At 39.5% G+C, this 19293-nt stretch overlaps 1 protein-coding gene across 2 annotated transcripts in view; it reads left to right on the top strand.

Moving 5' to 3' along the window:
- Positions 1 to 19293, top strand: part of plcb4b (phospholipase C, beta 4b) — a 120600-nt gene that overhangs the window by 39760 nt on the left and 61547 nt on the right. Inside the window, exon 1 of one of the 2 annotated variants that reach the window (XM_080018990.1) lies at positions 15878 to 16017. The exons of the other annotated variant lie outside the window; for it this stretch is intronic. The gene's annotated coding sequence lies outside the window, so the exon portion shown is untranslated. Of the gene's footprint in view, positions 1 to 15877; positions 16018 to 19293 lie in introns of those variants that run through there. 2 annotated transcript variants of the gene reach the window in all.

Here is a 19293-nt window from a genome sequence, read left to right on the forward strand (position 1 = left end):
TGCCTGTGTGACATGTGATGGCAACAACTCTCCAAAGTTTTTCTGATTCGGATGGCGTCCATTACTGGATGGTCCTCAGCATAGTTTGTGATGAAGGTCACCACTTGTCTTACGTCCTCATGCTGTAGATATCACTTGTTTTCCGCTGACCTCTCATCTTGACATGAGCCATAATGCCATTCTCTTTCATGTTTTGTGGATTGCAGTGAGGCGGTCTTTACCAATTCTGCTAATGAGATTGAGAAAATATATCACATTTTGCAGGAAACAAGAATATCAATATGTTATATATTTGTATTTATATGTTATATAAATAAAGGCCTATAACAGGATGACACTATTAAGATAAAATGATAATTACCTGTGAATGAAGAGAAACAAATCTCTGCAGATTTGTACACAATCCACGGAGTACTGGGTCCATTGCTTCTTTCTTTTTGGTGGTGTTCTCTTGTCTGTTTCGTTGCGTCTCCCATTGCAGAATAGCTGTCCCATGATGAATTGTCTTTTTCCTGCTCTGTTAAAGCTGCTGTCATGTAGCGTGACTTATAGATAATATCAGGATCCAGTTTATTTGTACATGATTCCTGGCCAAGCTTGCCCTTTTCTTTTCACCTCTGCCCATATTTGAAACTTGGGGTCCAGAAATCCAATCCATCCTTGTCCAGAAATATTTAGTCAGAATCTGGGTCACATACCTCAACAGACTTCATCACGTCATCAACTACGTATGGTATAACAAGGAGTTATTGTCAGTCTCCTCTAGTGGTTCTTGAAAATATCCCATTTCATGGTCACATTCAGGTCCAAATCCGCTGTTTGAAATTATATCCAAGTCAAGATAACGTCAACATCAGATTCAGAATAGCCGTCGTCCTCGGGTGTCACCATCCTGACGGAATATGTAGTCTAGTTCAAGTTGCTTACACTCACTTGGATCTATTGCACTGGTCTGATTAAGTTCCGCAATATGATTATGAGCTTCCACCATCCTCTTCTCGGAATCCATATAACAACACAGAGGTATGTTTTCACAGAGAAGTGAAACCTGTTGCTTCTGGTCTTCCATTTTATCCATTTTTTTTTGGAGGTGATGTCAGCACTTCTTCTTTGGCTTTTCTGAGATGACCTCAGTGCAACTTTTTATTACCACCAGAGTAGACTTCCCACCTCGGGATCTCACCTCGGCTGGCGCGCGCCGGCCTTCACTTTCATTGTGCCACGTCATGGGACCCTCTGACTCGCGAGTACGTTAGATTTCTTGGCCGTCTTTGAAGACCCATCATGTGGGTAGCCGACATCGCTACTGACCCTTTGCGCGGAGTGTGTAAAATCGCCGTTTGTGCTGTTTTGCAAGTTCAACAACATGGTGAGTGACTTTTTTTTTTCCCTCTGTCAAATGCTGGTGGATCAAGTAGCCTTGACCTTTTTGTATCTATCTAATATTTAGAAATCAACCTCAGTTTTGAAAACAACTTAAGGAACATAAATCTGCTATAATCTCATCTTTGATCTAGAAAGTAAATTTTCAATGTTTTTCACATCTTGCCAAAAGTAGGCGACCCCATATGCGCCCAGCATGTGGTTGGACACAATCTACATTAGATTTGCCAAGCTCAGAAGCAGATGGGAGATAGAATCTGTACACAATTTTTAAAACATTTGAACACTTTTTAAACTAAGCTAGCTTAAGAACCTGTGAATGTTTATCTACTTTTTTTGTGTGCAAGTGCATATTTTTAGGCATTAGAAGCTATCTGTAGGCTCTCACAGTGCTTTACTCAGTGTGGGAGACTGAGAGACGGTTTCTCTCCCAGAATCAAATTAATTATATAACCCAGAAGGGAGAGAGGAGATACTCTACTATAAAAGGTAAAGAAAAGCAATGAGGAGGGTCATTTGGGGTGGAAAGAGACATTCCTTCCTTCCAGCAGCGTTATACTTGCCCAGCTACAGTCGGAGGGAAGCATGTCAGGAGTACAGATAGACAGTGATTTTGTGACTAGCCTAAAAACGGCGTATCCGAGCTAGTTCGATTAAAAATTTTCTTTGTCTTTGAATGCGAAAACTTCTTTACTTTATGTTAAACAAGTGTGGGGGGAAAAATAAACTTTGCATCTTCTCCAGTGAGAAGATGTGTTCTCCCTAATGCCTACAAGAGCTTTTGAAATTGAAGTTTGCATCCTGAAAACATACATGGTTTCCATTGACAAGCTTTGAGGTTAACATGTAAATGGATAACAGTTAAATTGTAATAGTTCATTGTGAGTGCAGCAGTCCGTTTCCCTCTCCTCTGGCTGGCTCTGTACACTGTGTGTACAGGGAGAGTGCATCTTTGACAAGAATGTCCAGTAATTCCACAGCTGTGGCGATGAAAGTGGGAAATAAACCCGACCATCACCGACGGAATGTTCTCTAGTGCAGAGGTACCCAACCACCAGCCCATGGGCCGCAACAGCCGTAGGGTATTTGCCACCGGACAGTGAGAACACAGGATTTTTTCAGGAAGATCTGCCCACAGCAGAGCTGCAGCAGGAAACAGAGTAAATGAAATACATCTACAGTTTATGTTTGCTTTGTTTGGAGAAACGATCGCTCTGATTGGAGCTGCGGCGCTGCAGGTAGTCATTTTCCTTTTACTACCAAGATCAGCATCGGTTTTTATGCGCTTACTGTATTTTGGTGAGTAACTTAAAGGTAGAGTAATAAATAAGTTATTGTTTATTAATCTTAAGTCTAGTTTTTCCAAAGCTCTTAGCTCTTTAGGTGTGTAAATATTCTCATATTTTTATGATTATTTATAATTTTTAATATTCAAATAAAAATCACTTGAGAAACAAGATTTTTTCTTTACAAAACAAGACTTGATAGTCTAACAATGGCATAGTCGTCAGTGCTGGAAAAACCATCAGTTTAGATCGACCTTAAAACCGAAAGTAAAATCGAACTGGATTTGGAGAATTGCGACAACCATAATGAATATTGCTGTTACAGTCGGAACCAGAACACTGCAGTTGTGTCACTGCAGTCAGAGAAAGTGAGCGAGCATCCTGCTCAAAGTTGAGTTCTAAAATTCCAGTGCACCATGGAGTGTCTCTCCTGCCAGGCTGCTGACAGCGCTCTCAGCCGAAGAATCAACACAGTGGATGGCAGTAGAGCAAGGTAATTACAGTCAGGGATGCAAACAACTTGCGTTTCGGTGAATGTTGCTTTTTTCTCGTCAATTTGGGTGACTTGTGTGAATCATCCAAACATGTCAGAAGATTTGATTTTTTTTGCATTTTTTTTTTTAAAATGTATTTTCACGATTGATTAACTAGTGAACTCGTCCTCTGATATTACATTAGAACTAAGACGCGGACACTCAGCACATACACCACAAAATAGGCCGAGGGCTTGCGGGATGCCCAAGCGTGCTTCTCGTCCGTCCCGAAATTTTAATCCAACTCATATTAGCTTAGAACACATACACTGGCACACCAATCCTACTCCGAACAACACTTCACCGGACCATGGTCTGTGGGGCAAGAGGGGTGCGAGTGATTCAGGTTCAATTTGCCTGAAGGACTCGCACCCCCAATCCTGCAATTTTAACTGCAATTACCAACAGCACACATTGAGCACTGGGGTTTTCGTCTAATTTTGTGTCGAATTTGGTGCAATTGGGACACGGAAAAGTGTAAATATACTTTCAATAACCAGCGCACAGCTAGCCGGGCGGGGCTTCAGGGCTCTGCGACTGAGTCACAAAGAGTGTCTTATCCCCGGTGTATGACTTAAACCGGTAGTTTCATGGTCTATTGTGGAACACAGGACTGAATCATTGACATTTTGTTAAACTGGCATTTAAATGTCTTAGAAAGTGTTACATTTTGAACGGGCATGTACTGTCTCTAGCAGTGAGGGGACAAACAGGACTGTTGAGCTTGTTATTGTCTGTGTGGTGAGCATATACAGTACATGTGGGTGTAAGACAGACACTGGCTAAGTGTCATCAGGCCAAATGTGACCAGAGGAGTTAGGTAAAGTCACATTTTCATTATCAAGCGGAAATATAACTGCATTGTATCTTAATTACTCAAAATATAAGGTGACCATATACAGTACCATAAGTCTCCATATTTTTGATTTTGGCAACTGAAAGCTAATGCCTGGTTTCCAGCCTGGCAACCGCTTTTAAAAGTTTTTGTTAAACCCAGTCTACCGTAGACAACTACCAGCAGGTTGACGGGTATGCCATGCTCAAGGGCATGTTGAGAGTGTATATTTAAGAGAGAGGTAAACACAAGCTTGTTCACTTCAATGTTTGCTATCCTAACCAGTCTGGTGACTGGAAGGGACAGGCTCCTCATCACAAGCGCCCCCTTCCGCCCTCTATATCTTTTAGGCTAAAGCCACCCTGGTAGTAATAGTAAAATGGCTGGCTCTTTGTTGGAACTGTCCACACCGTAGGGACACACCGCTGAATAGTACCACTCGTAGTGGCATCAGTATCAAACACAATGGATCATGTAGAAACGCAGAGATGAAATGCACAAAAACACACACATTTATCTCACACATAGCATCAGAGGAGCCTCCGATTAAACTTTTAACAGTCGGCAGAGCTCAAATGTGCCCAAATGTTAACATTACATTAAATTTCATTTAGCAGACGCTTTTATCCAAAGCGACTTACAATTGTTCAAACACTGACGGATGCAGCCATCAGGAGCAATTAGGGGTTAAGTGTCTTGCTCAAGGACACTACAGCATGTTAGCAGGAGGAGCCTGGGATCAAACCAGCAACCTTTAGATCACTAGACCACCATCTCTACCTCCTGAGCTACCATCCCCAAATAATAGTGAGAACACATCAGGCTTTAAACTAGTGCCACGCTCCCAAATAAAAATGACATTAAATCCACCATGCACACATCCATGTGCACAAAACTGGATCTCGATGCTTGTTAAGCCACATGTGTGTTTACTCAGCATGCCGTGACCGCCCCGCTGAACCTCCATCCACTGAACAAATTAATTATAAAATCAGATACGGGGAATAACCACATCGATTTCACAGGCATTTATGTTGTTTGAACAGTGAGGGAAAGGGTCTTCTGGGTGCCATTTAAAAAAAATTATATATATATATATATATATATATATATATATATATATACACACAGTATTCCTGACTGAGGATTATTAGTGAATTAATGATCACACTGCCCAGTGCAAACACTAGCAGGTTTGAAGTATTGCCTCTTCTTAGTGTCTTGCAACACGAGGAGTCAAACGCGAAGCCTCACGCTAACTGGATTCCATTTACCAGCTAACAAAGGGCTCGGTGTAATCTAATTTTCGGTAATGTCATTGTGCAAACATGTCTCCATCCAGGTGTTTTTTGGCTGCCTGAGATCTGGAATGAAAGTCCCCTCCCCCTGCAGTGGCTCCATCCATAAATTGGCCTCAGTAAATTCACTTTGTACGTACAGTATGTGTGGTAGCTAGAAAATATTATATCATTATATCATTCATATCATTATATACCAGTACGTCAATTGTTTGTCTCTCTCTCTCTCTCTCTGTGAGTGTGTGAGTGTGTGAGTGTGTGTGTGTGTGTGTGTGTGTGTGTGTGTGTGTGTGTTCCCTTGTCTCTGTATCCTGGTTAGTAGTTGTATTTGCAAGGAAGTCATGCAGTAGGCTATTTAGCTAAACCAACAGACCTATGGTGTATTGTATGCACTCGCTCTGCCTCACTGTTTGACTTTCTGTCTAACTGACTATCTTTCCCTTCTTTCTGTCTCTCACTCTGACTCTCTCCCTTTTTAACTGATTACTCGTAAGGTTATAGAGTTTTGCATGTAACTAGAACTGTCAAGAATGTTTGACGTATGATGTACAATTACATTTTCTTTTGCTATTGGGACCTTGGCTTCAATAGCCCCTTTCGCACCAGTTCACTACCAGTTTAGAACAACAGTGCGAAAGGTTCTTAACATTGTTGTGGCAGTTCCGCCTGCCACACGTCACCCGAGTGGCGTTTTCAGGGACTGGCACAGAGACACAGACGACAGGGTAGAAACCACAAGTTTATTGTAGAGAGTGGGCTAGGTGGACCAAGCTGAGGAGCAGATGGACAGGATGTCATCACAAGGGCTCCGCGCCTGTATGTGTTTGGGGATGGGGGTTTTACCTGTTGCTCATCAGACCAATCAACGAGCAACGGGTATACAGCCACACTGATCCTGGACCCCAATTACCTAGACCCAGGACAGGTATGGCTGCTCAACCCACACCATCCCCACATCACAGTTGTATTTCAACCCGTCATGGCTTCCTCGGGTCTGCTTTAGACAATGCACAGTTTGATCATCAGGTTGGTCAGAATGGTTCCCTTCAAATGTGTTCAATGGCTTGTTGTCTTGTACAAGCAAGCCAGAACAGTCCATCGTTGTCATTTTTGTCAATGGGGGGGCGGGGGGGGCTTAGAGAGTGACGGAGAAAGTATTGCTCTTACGCAGGGTTGCGCACGCCGCTTTTCTTGTTCCATTCAATTACAGAAAATAAATCTACCATAAAGAAACTCTGTATTTGTTTTCTTTGGAGAAACAGTGAACCTTTATGCAGTCTACCGTGTCCAGTAATCGCCTGCAGTGGACATGCGCAGTAGACCAATGGATTATGCACTTCCTTTGTCCCTTAAATCGATCCTTAATTTTCCCAGAAGATCATATCCGTATTTTAGTTTTTTGCTATCCTACCATAAGAGAGGGGTCCGATCCAATATCGGTATCGGGTGCCAATACTGACGTCATTCACTCATCGGAAAATCGGACTGATGTTGTTGATCCCTGTGCAGATCCATATTCCATTCCATAGCATGTGCTGGACCATGAACCCGCTGTTTTATTTTGCAAATTTAATGGTCTGCCCCCTCAAGAATTCAACTCGGCAAATAATTTACGTGTAAAGCACAATGCCTAAATAGGAACTGGAGTTGGGCATACAGTCACGGATTGAAGCAACCATTCAGCTGTGTTTGTCCTCTAAGACATCATGATTCTGTTATAATATGCGCCGCCATAGCTACTGGGTTGTAGTTCCATTCGTGAAGTAGTAGTAGTAGAAAAACACTTGTTTCTCAATAAGTCGTTTTTATTTGAACTAGAGTAGTAGTTCTATTCTAACGCCACTCTGAAACAACTCACCAGATAAGGAGTGAAAACTACACATATACGTGGCCGAATTGGAACGGGCAAGACTGGCCTTTAAACAAATACAAGTAAATGGGGGTGCTGCGTTTTTTTCTGGATAAAAAGCACTATAATGTTCACATTTCTCAACCCATTTCAATGAGTCGTTTTTATATTCAAAAAGTTTTGGAAAAAAAAAATGTTCCTACTCCATGTCAGTTCCAATATGGCGGCGACGTTGACGTACGATCAAAAAGTCCAGATCCAGTTCTTGATATTTTTAAATATTCACCCAAATATTCACTTTGAAAACCTACATCTGCTTGTAAGCGAAGATAAAATGTGAAGTATGTGAAGCTTACTTAACATAGAGTTTAAATTAATTGCTTTGGAATTCATTTAAATTGAATGGATTTTTGTATATGTTTTGCTCTTTTAATAAGAAGTGCTGTGTGGGGCCGATATTGGATAGTGTGAAAATAGTGCATATAATGGTAATTATTGATATATATTCGATAATATCGAATATAAGCCTCAGCCAACTATCTAGGGTTATTCATATGTTGCTATGTATTTCTGTAAAGCTCACAACTGTAGGCAGTTACAGAGAAATTCTTCATCAAAGCAGCCATTAACTTATTTGTTGTGGTATAACTGATTGTACCTGTCCAAGGTAATGCATCCCTTGTTTGTAGTCCGGAGTGGAGCAACAATCTTTTAAAGGAATAGAATAAAATTTGAAAATGATGCTTTTTACAGTACGTTTTAAAAGTAAATAATATTGCTTGATAAATGATAAGTCTTTTCCTACCTACTTCATTTTTCACACCACCTGCTGTGTCTTTAATTGGCAACTTCTCTCCTTGCTCCCTACTATTGTTGATCATCTTAGTTTATCCCTAGAACAAATTAAGAGTAGTTCTTAATTAAATAGAACCCTTAATTGTAAAATGCCATAAAAAAGGACTCACTAAATAGCTTGAAACAGCTTTCCTGGGCTCTGGATTGGATTGGCTCTAGATTTGACTCCTACCTAATACGTGAGTAACTATTTGAATCATTACTTTCTTAATCTTTGTCAAGGTGTTATTTGGATAACTAGTAACAATATTTTTGCCTGGGTAGAATGTTTGCGTGCTACCCCTTGCTCCATTCGCTGCATGAGCTGGATGAGAACTAATTAGGTAAAAAACCTTTCAATGGAATTTTTCCTCAAACTCCGTTCTTAGGAGGTGCCCCAGTAGAAAGTTTGAGCAAAACATTACACCTGGCTCTATTCGCTCTAAAAAAAAAATTCTCTCGCTACCAGGGCAAATATGCTCAGCAAATAAAGAGATCACAGTGAATTTGGTCATGAATACAATTTGCAGTAAGAAAGGTCTTCCTCTGGAGTCACATGACATCAACTTTGCACTGAAATAGAATGATCAATATAATTACAATGTTAAAGTCAATTTAGTGATTTGTTCTAAACACATTATACATGTTAGAAAGTGATTGCTGAAAACATGTGAAAAGACTGAACGATGAAGTACTGAATTGTGGAGTTAGAATGTTAAACTGTTTCTCACCATTTCAGTGGTCCGGATTTTCAGGGACGTGTGACGTAACGCGTTCCAACTTGCCATGCCCCCCCCCCCCCCACCCCACCCCAATTTAAACAACGGGTCGTTTTGGGAATAAACACATGGATATATCTATATATGCATATTTACCTCTGCACCAACGACACATCATAGAAAACTCGAACATAGCATATCAAACCAAACTTTCCTGACTCAACATTCTTAGTCAGGTAAAAGTCACAATATCTTCACATTGAATGTATATTTCTGCTTTTTGTGAGCAGGATTCATTCCAAGACATTTATATGATGATCCCGAGTCCTGAAAACTATATCAATGAATGAATAGGCCTACTTAGATTGAAGGCATTGACCTATCAGAAAAGGGATTTAACTTTTTTTGAAGATACAAAAAGTATTTTGAGTCCGATCTAGAGATGGCTATACCTTGTTACATTACTTGATCAGTTAGCAAGGTCTTGAAAACATTTCCAAGACCTTGCTTATCAAGTAACGCAGCAAGCTATAGCCATGTCTACATTTGCATGGTCTGGAAAACAACGGAAAGTAGTGGATGTACTTGGTACTTGGTATTAGATGATACTTAAATGTTTAAGACTCAAAGTTGTTGTCTGCAGTGAAACAGCAATATTATTTAGTGCCTATGTACCATGTGTTTCAATAGTACTGAAAATGATAATGCTATTGTGGTACTTATGGAAGACATACTGTATAATAGACGAGGCAAGGGTAGATGGAATTTTACACCAGAATAGGCTAAATGCTAATATACTGTTTAGGGGTCCTTTCTAAACTAAAGTCCCAAAAACTAGCATTAAATTGCAATTAACTTATTTAGAATTCTTCCATAATTATTAGCATTGTGATTATGGTCGTTCTAAGACCTGGAAGTGGTAAATACTCTGGATCAAGTGATCATGTGGTATGAATATTTGGTGCAAACAGTCCACAGTGTAGAACATATATGGAATATATACCCTTAATGTACATTAATTTCTTCTGAGGGCTCTTCTGAAGAACTTGAAAAGATCCAATTAAAACCTTCCTGCTTCCCTCAAACCGTACAGTACATCCGCTGCATATGTGAAGTGGATTTAGCATGTGAAATCAATACAGCTTCATTGGTTTCACTCGGATTCAGCCAGCCGAATCATTTCATGGAAAGAGCAGGCGGCCTTAATATTCTGTACGCTCAGTATCTGGCCTCAGAGAAATGTGAGTGTGATATCCCCTGGAGGGGACAAAAATGAACTGCTGAGTCTTAGGAGGCTACAGAAATGCAGATTTTTTTTTTTTTAAGACGTACCTGCCACAGTGGAATGAAAAAGAGAAACGGATGTCTCCTGTGTTGGCAGCTGTAAACTAGATGACAGAAAGTGACCTCTCTTTCTCCCATGTTCATTTGTTTTTAGATTACTCTACAGTAGGGCTATTTAAGTAATGTTTGATGGGATCCAGGTTATTTAACATTTTACTACTTGAGGGGCCATGAATATTCGATTTCCCAATCTAACATTCAACACGGCAAGAGAAATCACTTCTGCCTTTCTCAACTTGTCCACAAGAGTCCCAAAAACATTAAATGCATGGTCCTTCCCCCTTCTCATGGTTGACAGATAATGGCATGTTCTTGATTGAATCCATCACACTTGTTTTTTTTTCCATCAGTAACAAGTATACATTCCTTGACATGATATCACGCCTGTGCTCATAACACAACATAAGGCTGCACATTTTCTGACAACGGGCATCGGAGCCGAATGGGAAAAGTTTGAGTGTATTGTCTTGAAGTTCCTTCTTAAGTTATAATATTTAATTATGGAAACTGTTTCACTGCAAAGGAAACACACAGGCTTTGTTCCAACTGGTATGAATATATATTTATGTGTCCACTCACTGTTAAATCGAAGAAAACTGTGGAGGCAGTGGGCAGACTATGCGACTGACTGGACTGTATGTTGATAGCGGCTACCTCAATTGCCAGGAGAAATGGAAAAGTTGAGCGTGCAGCTGAAATATAATGTATAAAATATGTTAATCTCTGAATGAGTTTATGGGAATTAATCCAAGCGCCACTACAAAATCAACAGTGTGCCATATCAGGCCCACGGGCCCCCATTTGGGCCCCCGACACTACAGGGCTTCAAACATGTTGGCATAGAAACCAAATAGTTGTATAAAAGCAAATGAAAAACTCTCTCTGTTTATTTGGCCCATGACCAAGGTTTGGTATCAAATGTCCACTTACTGTAAGTGGAGTGCATTCTTAAAAAGGAAATGCAAATCCAAACAAATATAATCTACTGTTTCATGCGTATTTCCTAGAAGTTCCAACTGATGTTTTTAAAATTATAAATAACAAACAGTTGCTCTACGCATGATAGATTATACCACAGTCCACTGAGGAACATTTATTTTAAACTTTAAATTGAAATGCAAGTTCTCTTATACCCTAGCAAAGACTCAAGGCAAATTTATTTAAAATACTTGATTAGGTTTATCTTTTGATTACATATAAAATGTATTTTTGTGGTGGAGCAAACTTCATGCACATAAGTAGAAGTACAGTAATGTGGAATAACACAATCTATGATGTCCTTCATTTCCATTAGAATTGTACTTTATTTCTTTCACTTTTGGCTTAGTTGTTTTGATAAAACATGTTTTGTGACATCTATGATATGTTTGTTGATAGAATATGGCAAAATGTCTTCCTTTTAAACATCCAAGGCACCCAAAGCAATTTAACCTTTATTCATATTGGGTAACCTACCCAAGAGCATGCATGCTCTTTTTCAGCAACATCCTGATTCACATTCCTACACTTGCACCACACACATCATATTCAAAAACCTAATAATAATGATTAATATTAAATAAATTCACTAAATTATTAAAAGGCCACAACATTGTGGTTGATACCGGTTTCTATCACCGGAATTGTGGAAGACTATTTTTCTCTTCTCTGGTTGTCGGCCGTTTTTATAGTCTTTTCCCCTGCATTTTCACAACACAACAATCGTCTTGGCTCTGAATTGTTTTCAGTCCTTGCTGCATTGATCTCTTTCTGCTCTGACTCAGTCCCACCACAGAAGGGAGGGAAGCTTGTTAATGACATCTCCAAACACCTCTGCTTTCTGACATTGCACACACTGTCAACAATAGCTTCGTATTACGCCAAACCCAAACCCAAAGCTTTTCTTTTTGTTTAGTGTTTATTATCATGGATTTGCAGTTGTTTTTACATTTATTTTCTTCAATCACAGAGTGTTGTCAGCGGTTGTCGTACGGTCACACCGCCGGCGATGAGGCTTCCGTGCACCTGGCTTTTGTGGGCGTGTCCGCTCAAAATCGACTGACTGTTGTGGCTGTGGCTGGCTGTATGTGCGGCAAACATTTCAAAGCTCTCTCCCTTGTCATTGAGAGTGTATCTTTCCTCCTATTGGCTGTCGCCCGGTGCTCAGTGCTGCTCATTTGAATAAAGTTGAAACCTGCTCAACTTTCCTTGCCAGAGGAAGCCGACCTCTGTTTGAATAAGTGCTACAGGAGCTTTGCATAAGTGCTATAGCTAAAACACCATGACGGAATCCTCCTTGTTTTCGTCTTTCTGCTTTTGATAGATTCAAATACTACAACAGACCTGCCAACCTGTATGCATTCTGTGTACCAACTATGCAATTCTTAGTCAAAATACGCAGGTACGACACGCGAGCTAAAACTACGCGACAACTCTTTTTTTTTTTTTTTATTATAAATATATAATTGTAATTGAATTACCGACAACAAACAATCAATCATAGAAAACAGTAGTGTACATTTATTTGGTATTTAAACTACATCCCTCAGATTGGACCAGATGCTACGACCTTGTGATTGTGGTTCTATAACCCCTCCCTCTCCTCTCACTCACTCCACATCCATTAAGCAGTGCACTGACCGCAACGGTACTTTATTATCCACCGAGGTGTAATGCTGCATTATGAGGTAAAATGGGAAGTGGGAGAGTAACAATCAAGCAGAAAAATGTGACCTTAATGTTTACTTATTAAACTCGAGATTCACCAATCCCTTGGCCGGTTTTCAGCTTGATCGGCCATGACCGGTGACCGATCGATCAGTGTCAGATATATTTTCAGAGTCTGTGCAGGTCAAATATACATGCCCGATACTGTGCTCATGTTTTGTACTCGTAAAAATGCTCTGATACTAAAACCTGATACCAACGTAATGTAACCACAGTTGTTGTTGACGCAAAAAAAAAAGAGAGCGAAAGAAAGAAAACTTTAGGCTGTTAGGAGGTACTTCAAGGTAAATAAGATGAGATAAATTATTTATTTATAGCCTCACAATATTCCAAAATTGTGCAGATTGCGTTTCTATCGCTGTCGCAGCGGAGCTCCGATCTTGATGGACGCTTTAACTCTTTTTTTGAAACTCAGTTCTTGACGAGTCCCTCAGTAAAACCAGTCGTTCCATTTGATTTAGTTGGTTTAATTTACTTGAGGGAAGTTATTGGCCATTTATTTATTTATTTTAATGATCGCAATTTCATTTGGAATGGCAAGTACCATATCAATATAATACCAATTTATATTTAGAAACTTGGTGACCATCCCATATTCTATTTTACTAGAACTCAGTGACTGTTCCATGTTGTATTTTAATTTATTGAAACGCTGTGAACATTTCCTGTTCTATTATTGTTCCATAGTGAATAATGCACAATAATTAACACACAGTGTCAACAATGTCAGCAATCTCACTATTGTGTTAACTGGAAATTGCAGTAGTAGTCCATATGTGCAGCTGTCCTGTCACATCAGTGTGATCAGATCACAGGATGTATTTGTCATCGACGTACTGCAAATCTACCCAATGAGACCAAATGTTGAGAAAATGTAATTTCTCAGATCATGGATATAAAATTCAAAATGATCGGACAACAATATAAAATATATTTTACAGTCAATGTTTTATTACGTATTACATACAATTGAATGAAAATCTGAATCTACAGGTCTAGTTGGTAATCATGTTCGGTAACTTGACAAGATGATGCATTTCAAGGGATATATTCAAATGAGAAAAATGTATTTATATATTCAGCCGTAGTAGCTTGCATACAATGTGATTGGCCTCGTTACGAGACGGCAACAGTGTGAATATCTGCTGCAGTAACTCAAACGCCACAGAGACTCCTGTTACACTATTGTAGTACTCAAAATATTTTCCCAAGGTTGGCAGGTCTGCTACAACAACCTGCTTGCTTTATTCATATTTGGGACTGATTTCACCGTGAATGAGCTTTACTAGCCCTGTATGGAGGCTGGTGTTACAACAGCTCTACATTTATGGCGTAACTGGTTCTTTTTAGGACAAATGCCTATGGCACAATACAGCAAGGGTTTAACCACACACCATAAATGGTTGTTGATGAGTGCAGATTTTCTATTTCATTCAATATTCTTTCTGTCAAACAAAATTGAGTTAGTTGTTACTTTACATTGTTTGGCCTCTAACTTTATTTTTGGGAAATAATGTGATTTTTATTCATCAGAAAAAATAGACACATTAATGCAAATTCTACACTGTATCCCGACCAAGGACATGAGGTAGGGCAGCGGCCTGTATGGGACTCTAGGTAATTCCAGTGCAGTTCTTTTGGGTCTTTGCGTTGTTTTTCTTTCATATGGTGTGTTTTTATGGGAGTCAAGCTTTGGGTTCCCGTTGACATTTCCTCCTCAATGCTTGGACTTTAACTTTCAAACTATGATTTTGTTTCGAGTTCAAGTTGAAGTTCAAGAGATTATTTGTCACATACATATACATACATATATGCAGTGAAATGTCATGATATAACTGAATTTTGAATTTTGCTTAACTGACAGCTCAACCTGCTAGCTTCATTCCACACAGTGATTGTTTAAAAGAAAGACTTATGTATTCTATTCATTATGTAAGTGCCTGTCGGAAGGGAGTCTGTTCTGAATGAAAGACACCCAGAAACGCACACCAAATGGAATTTAGCCAACAGCAAAAACAGGAGACTGAGATTGAGTGTACTTTTGTATTTATGTTCTAGTACTACGTCCAGCCCATACTATACATGGACATGCAGTTTCAACCGAGGGAATCATTTAGTATTTACGGTGGTAAAAACACTGAGTCTTCTTGAGACAGACGCTATTATCCAGGAATTATTAAACTCAAAATCTTATCATCTAATGTTGGTGTCCAATGAATTTATTCAGGCAAGTTTTGTTTACCTTTAGGACTGATGTTGAGAGAAAATAACAGTTATTCAGAGATTTTCAATGAAATCAAGAAACAACTGTAGCTCTGATAAGTAGCATGTTAAAGCAGTGACGCTTTCGCCTTCTCAAGTGGAATCAATATACAAAATACGGCAAAATCTAGTAACTTTGACAAATACGTGTTACTGTAGTTGTCAGTGGGACCAGGAGATCATTTTAAAGGTTTCTCACCATTTCATTCAAACTTCCCAAAACCCGAAAATAGAGACAATATAGAAATAAATCTAAAATATCCGGGTAGCAGGTAGACAGTGTTGGAAGTACTCAAAATGACTCTAGCAAAAGTGAAAGTAGCGCACAAGTTTCAAATTAAATGAATAGTGCTCTTAAATGCACTTAAGTATTTAGTATAGCAAATAATTGTCATATCCATAACTTGACAAAAATACATGTTACTGTAACACTCAATGTGACACCAGTATGGTCCTTTAATTCTTCATCTGACTCTTCCTCAGGTCTTTGTGACCTAAACAATGGACTGGTTCGTAATGCTGGCGCTTTTGTCAAAGCGTCTCTCTCTCTCTCTATCTCTCTATCTCTATCTCTCTCTCTCTCTCTCTCTCTCTCTCTCTCTCTCTCTATTTCTCTCCGTTATCACTCTTGGGTGAGTGTTTGAGCAGCGTGTCCCCAGTCAACCTCTCCACCACCAGCTGACGGGTGAAGCTGTAGCCTAATTTGAGTTTATGAGGTGTGGGACCACTGGGTGTTGTCCTAGCTGCCATTTTAGAAGAGGAGCTTGGAACGAACGCCGAGCCTCCACGGGGGGGGGGCTCCTATCGGTCGTGAGTATCTCGCCGTCACGGGGTTGTACGGGGGGCTCGGACCTCACGGCGTCCCCTTCAAGCTGCCTCCCTGAGCTCCTCATGTACGCACGCACAGACGCGTCCTGGAGCCGTGAGAGTTCGCGTTCTTTCGTTGAACCCTCGCCCCGCTTGGATTGGTGAGATGTTATCCCATTGAGGGGAAATATAATCTAACAAGGGAAGTTTGAAATAGGTAGATCTGAGATTATTGCTCACACGACAGAACAGTTGAGCTGGTCCAAATGAAGATGTCGTGTCTGTCTGCCTGTGTATGTTTTTTTTTTCCCTCCAGGCCTTATTTGGTAATATGGAAGAATGGCGGAAGAAGTGCTCAGTACCTTTTACTTGAGTAATAACATATCTAGGGTCCAATGGATATGGATTTTCTGTCACCAATACCGATTTTAGGGGGCAAAAATTAGATAACCAATATTATCCGCCGATATTTTTGCCATGTGATTATGTTTTTTTGTTTAGTTTTTTTTTGCAGGTAATAAATGGTCTTAGGAAAACATTGCTTTATTGAACAAAATTAATATGAATGTGTATAAATAAAATTGAATGTATGATAACAAAATAAATATTTCCAATGAATACTTAACTCAAACAAAATAAGTTTGAACCGTGTATATTATTAACTCATATAACAGAAGCACAAATTAATATTAGCATAAAAAGCACTGGCACTCCGTCCAGTGTCCTTTGTGGCATAGTACGCACACATTTATTTAACAAATCTAAAATGAAAATAGTATTTTATTTAAAAAAAACTTTTTTAAATCCCTCATTTTTATTTGTTACAATTCCAGGACCAATCAGGTTGTGATAGGGCCTGTCGCTTTAACAGATTGCATTGTGGGTAAGTCCTGTTGACACGCGGCTAGAGGGGGATGCGTAGGATGATGGAGAGATGGCTATGAGACCAAATGCACTTGTTGTGCGTTATTACTTTTCCAAAGTTGAAGGAGTACTGCCTCACGTTGTCTCTGTGAAAGGAAATCACTCATTGTTGGAATTTCCCAACAACATGGTTCCATTCAAACAACTAAACAGTACATGTCCAAGGCATTTCAACTTCATAAACTTTTGAGACTAAAATAAAACAGACACGATTCAGACCCGTTGTTCTGGAGCTGCAAGCGAACTCCATATGAGGACACAAACACAGAATATGTTTTTGACTGACTTGGGGGTGAGTAAGGCATGTCAAATATTTCATTGTTAAAACCCCAGCAGGGATGAAAATTATGTTATAGTAGGCCTGTCTCCATCAGCTTACTATTGACACTGACAATCCTTTGATGGTTATTTAATATTCTCCAAGATTACATTTAATCTTCTCTAAAGTCAAATGTCCACAGATAAATATTGACTTCATTCAATTTTTAGTTAAGGAATAGGAAGTTAGAAGAACATTTCAACGGATGCTGATAGTCCTGCGTAACATAAATATCAGCCAATATTATTGGATAGGGCTGCCAGAACGAAATTGGAATAGAATTTTATTTAAAAAACATTTTTTTTACTTTTCAAATTCTGAAATTGCCATTCAATCGTGTATTTTTTTAAATAAATAAGAAGTTGATTTATAGATGTTTTGGCTAATGTTAGCAAATCAATTCACATGTGATGAGCAATAAGGTTCAATATAAGTTCATCCAGTTTGTTGCACAGTTAACACACATTAGAGACACATATTCCCGGTAACTGTGCGAAGTCCGTGTCGGAGGAGACACATGAGAGCACCGGAGCGGTGCGTTTTGCTCTCCTCCGGTGTTTCACTGTGTGTACAGGGAGAGTGCGCCTTTGACCAGAATGTCCAGTTATTCTACAGATGTGTCGATTAAAGTGGGAAATAAACCCCGACCATCACCGACGGAATGTCCTCTAGTGCAGATGTTCCCAACCACCAGCTTGCGGACTGTGCTGGGCCGTGGGGCATTTGCCACCGGGCCGTGAGAACATGGGCGGGATTTTTTCAGGAGCGATGACAGCAGGAAACGGAGTAAATTAAATACATCTAAAGTTTTTATTTGCTTTGTTTGGAGAAAAAATTGCGCTGATCGGAACCATGAGTAACACCCCCAGTTCTAAATTTGACAATTAAAAATTGGAATATATTTAAATTTAAAAAATAATAACACATACAAATTCAAATGGGATAATAGAGGAATATCTGCAACCCTATTATTGGACTACCGATATATCGTTCGAGCCCTAATACCCTATCCTGACACCAAATTATTGTAGTTAAAGTGAAAGCACCACATTGATATATCTACTTAAGTAAAAGTAAATAAGTGCTTGCTCTTGAATATACTGTATTCAAAGTAAAAACACTGATATAACAGTGCCTATAATATGGCATAAAGTGCTACTGTACCCTTTTTTTCTGCAGATCAGTGCTCATGTCAACCCTGATTATAATTGACAAAAAAATAGTATAGGTTGTGCTTTAGTGATTTGCAAAGATATGGATCTTTGATGATATGGATGATTGATGAGAGATTCTAATCAATTTGAGAAATCCATTGTGTTAGAAACATGGTAGAGTAAAAGTTGAAAGTCTCCGAACCTGAATTTAATTAACTTGAGTGCTGATGCTTGAAAAATGTACTTAAGTGCAGGAACATAGTACTTCATATTTTTCACCAGTGGTAGCGTGTCTGTCAGACTAGGCGTGTTATGATTCAACACGATTCTGTATTGTGTTTAGCCTATTTATCCATTCCCTGTGTGTGTTCTGCTTTTGAATGGCTGCCTGGCCTCAGTTCCTGCTCTCTACAGGAAGTGTACTTTTGTGTTTTTCATATTTTTTACTGCATGTGTGTGCGTGTGTGTGTGTGTTCTGTTCCCCTGGCGGGACACCACAGATGGTGGAGGGCTGTGTTTGATGGGCTTGGCTCCTCTACATGTGCGAGCACATGCTCCTGTGTGGTGGGGAGTGTGTATCATCCTCAAATAGGGATGCTGCTCAGACTCATGCAGAACTGGAAGATGGACTGTAGAAGCCCCCTAGCATTGCCTAAACTAGAGGTCTCAAACCCAAATAACCTAGGGTTTCCACTGCTCAGGTGGTCTTCTCACAGGGGCTCCGTGTTGAACGTCAAGGGAAAAACAAACTGTTCCATTTTCTTTATTAATTTTATTTGTATTTTTTACACTTTGCATTGCCTAATATACATAATACAAGACAAAACTTTATTAATCCCCATCGGGAAATGTTGGTGTCACAGAAACAATTCAAGAAAGTAAATATGATATTAAAAAATAAGATAAAAAATAACAAATATTCACATCTATCCACAGGTTACAAGGATAAGCACTATTCTAGTGCAAGTTTCATTTATTTTTTTCGGTGAGCTGGATTCTGTGCAGTTCCTCATGGTTACTCATTGATGGCCCCCTAATGA

This window comes from Zeus faber (genome assembly GCF_960531495.2).
Source record: "Zeus faber genome assembly, chromosome: 2".
Lineage (NCBI taxonomy): Eukaryota > Metazoa > Chordata > Actinopteri > Zeiformes > Zeidae > Zeus > Zeus faber.